Below are 3877 nucleotides of genomic sequence, written 5' to 3' on the forward strand. Positions count from 1 at the left end.
CATTTTGTTTGGAGAACCTGAGAGTGACCAGCTGGAGTAACGGCTCTAAGTAAAAACACAAAGAATGAGTTATCAGTTTCAGAAAAATAAAATGTTGTGAAAAACTTTCATCTTTAATATGGCTCAAATTAATGATAATGTTTCCATAATCATAGTAATGCATATACTGATTATTGATATTAAAAATGTATGATTTTACTGTTTTATAAATATGAGGGAGAGATGAATAGGGATGGTATGCCTGAGAACTAACTGCTCATCTTGCATACTGAAAACATAGATACACAATGCCGAAAACTAAAATTAAGAGCATAGGCATGTTATTTTGAAATATGAATATTGAAACAACTTGGTATCTTCCAATATTCATTCTCTTTCTTCAGATAATATAATATTCAGTTGCGAAAATAGCTGCTAAACATTAAATCCTAATTTTCAGCTTTCTTAATGTGGCCATGGATAAATGTAGAAATAGCTTTTTGTGTTGTATATTAAAGACCAATTAAGACCTAATCCTTTTCTTCTACATCTCCCTTTGTGGAGACAAGTTGCTATCTTGAAACATACGGATAAATGCCATATTCTAGATATATGGTGAGTTAACAGAAAGCCTGGGTTTTGAGATACTCTTAAAGCCGATCCGCCTTAGCAGCCCAGTTTGAACACCTACACCAACTTGTGTGTGTGTGAGAGAAATGAACTTTGTATACACAGTGTAGGATTCAGTTGGTTCCAAGAGTTCTGGTTGAATTTTGAGGCAGACAAAAAACTCTGACTTTGAGCAAGTTACCTGTTTCACTTCTAGTGATCCTTAGTATGATAATGAAGATTACTTGGATTAATCCATTAAAGAAATCAGAGGAATTTAACCTTCTACTTAACCTTCTTACATTTTTCCTCTCTTAAATATTCTGTTCCATGTGATTTCTAACACTACAGTCGTATAGTTTTACCAATGCACCTATGACTGTTGATTCTCACTCAGATCTGCTGCCTCTTTCTATAAATTCAAATACACCAAACATATATTATATATATAACTTATATATAACATAATATTTTAGTACAAGTAAGGAGCTCCTGGATACTTCATCAGGAAGTCATGTGATTCCTCAATGCCAACTTACTTCTCCATCATTGAACATCTTCCAACCTTTGCTCAACACTTTGTAATAATTATTTTTTTCTCTCTTCCTAAATGACAATATCCACTTATCTAGTGGAGTCTATTATACTTCCTAAATGTCTCTCGAACCCATCCACTTTTGCTCCTTTGTCCAAGCGATTCGCATCTTTCATAGACTACTAGAACAGACACCCACTTCAGGGCATCCAATTCTCCACAAAGTATCCAGAGCGATCTTTCTAAAAGGTAAATTTAACAATTTTTCTTTCTGTGTAATTTCTTACAGCAACATACTATTTCATGAATGTTAAATTTTAGATAATTTGACGTGACTTCAACTGCTTCCATCTTCTCTCTCACTCTCTACATTCCAAAATTGAATTATTTGAGTTTTTCACAGGTTCCAGATTTCTTTCTTCTGGGACCCTTCATGTGTTTGCCTCTCATTCAATATCATTGATAATGGAGGTGGCGGGGAGGAATAGGCATTGCTAAGAGAGTCACTTAAAATAGAGTCAAGAGGCTATTAGGGAAGCGGTTCCTATGTACATCTTACACCTCAGTTCTCAAGAGCTGCTATTAAGTTGCGAAACCCGTTGCTAAACTCAGCCGAAGGCGGAACCATAAGCATCCTGCAACAACTGCTATATGGACACATGGACTTTGTCTCTTGTAGTTTTGTCTTCCTGTTTGCATATTGGAACTAGGCAATCCCTGTTAACCTAGCCAACAAGCCCTCATTTGCATGAAATAATTGAATGTTGTGGATTCGCCTTTATAACCCCTGACTTTTTTTGTTCTCTGTGGAGCACTGTTCGAGTTGCTATGTGAAAGTACATCTTCCAGTTTACAATTTTTTGCTTAATGCTTTTTTTTTTTCCCCATTACAGCCTAAACCTTTTCTTCTGGTTCATACCATGACTCCCCCACCCCTTCAGCACTAGGTTTCCTGTATAATTACTTATCTGTCAGTAACTCCTCTTTTTTAGATGTTACTTCCTCTGGAAGACTTGTTCTGACACCCTGTGCTACATGCAGAGTTTATACCACTGCTCATAGTATAGGTCTTAGTTTTAATCTTTTTGGACTCTACAGTAGAACTTCAGTCAGTGAAAGTCCAATGCAGATTATTTCAACTGTGAAATAGCTGTTTTTAAAAGTAGAGTGATATAAGCCACCCATTTAAAAAACGTGTTTAATATATTTAATATGTATCCTTATACTACAAAAGTAAATGTTTAGGAATTGTAGAAAAGTATAAAGGAAAATATGATAGTTTGTCTTTTATGAATTACAGACAAATTAAAATTATTTGCAGCTTGTTCTGATTTTTGTTTTTTCTAGTGTTCTGAGAAAATCCACTTATGTTTCAGATAACAGATTTGGGTCTGATACATTTTAATATATTTTATTGCAGGGCTATTACTAATTGTGTTCATTACAATTCAGTAAATACAAGTCATCATAAGTAAATACAAGCCAGAGGCAATGGTACTCTGATACTGTTTCTATACATCTCTGAAAAAAATATTCGAAGAAATGTTTAAATAAATTATATTTTAAACTGTGGTTACTTTAATGAGCAAAATAATTTTCATATATCTTGTTGGTCTGTTTTAATATGTATGTGCTATTTTATTCAAGTCCCTTATAATTTTATAGTTAGGTTCAAATTATAATTTTTTTTGGAAGAACAAGGAATTAATGTTTTGGATTAGAACACTTGTATGAGTTATGTGCAACATATTTCTTTCCTGTTTGCTACTATGCATAATACTTGAGTGATTAAACAAAATAATAATGATAGTTGTTCCTATAGATAGTTTCTCTTAAAACTTTTTCGGATAAGAAAAGAACATGTAGGAATTCAATAGATCCATTCTACCTTACTCAGATAAAGGAATTCAAATGAGAACACATCAGAAACACCTATTTAATATCACAGTTATCTCTAATAGTTTTCATGTGTGTCTGTATGTATAGTGCATATACATGTTTATGTATGTTTGTATGCATACATACATCTTAGTAGACAGCAGTCAAAATGTTACTTGTCATAGAAACTATAGAATTAGCAAGAAAGAGAAAATATCACTGTTTGGTATATGCATGTATAATAAGAAAGGAAAATAATATTCCCATTTCAAGCTGTTATCCAGTTTATAAGTATTCAGTTATTCTGTCAGCTAAGAAGCTGTAGTCTGAAATGAAGCCCCCTAAAATGGAGTGACTTCATGAGATGTAATGCTGAAAACTCAACATATCCGATAATGGAGAGCATACAGAACTCTCATGAAAATCATTATTCCAATAACAGGGCATGTTAGTTACAGAAAGAAAAAAGTATTTGAGTCTCTGTTAATGGCATATAAGAAAGCCTTTATTGCGAGAGTTCTTATTCTAATGGAGAGTCACTAAGGCTAAAAGTTCAAACCTTTTTTTTTTTTTTCCTATTTACCTGCTTTGTGATTATAATCAATTTCATTTAAATTGCCTTTTAAAGTCTAGTGCTAAAATAGTGCATAGTTACAATTGAGCCACTCAATTGAGGCTGGTACTCACAGGCCTCTAGTTTCCATTTGGTTCTAAGTTAATTATTTTAAACCACTAAGATTTATTTATTACATTATTTGCTACCTCACCTTTGCAATTGAAAAGTGTGCTTAAAAATATTCTATCATGAGAGAATTAGTGTGATTCCAAAGACGTTGATTTTTCCATGGTATAGTTTATCTTTTCAGAAATTCTGAC

This window comes from Pteropus vampyrus, unplaced genomic scaffold (genome assembly GCF_000151845.1).
Source record: "Pteropus vampyrus isolate Shadow unplaced genomic scaffold, Pvam_2.0 Scaffold13, whole genome shotgun sequence".
Lineage (NCBI taxonomy): Eukaryota > Metazoa > Chordata > Mammalia > Chiroptera > Pteropodidae > Pteropus > Pteropus vampyrus.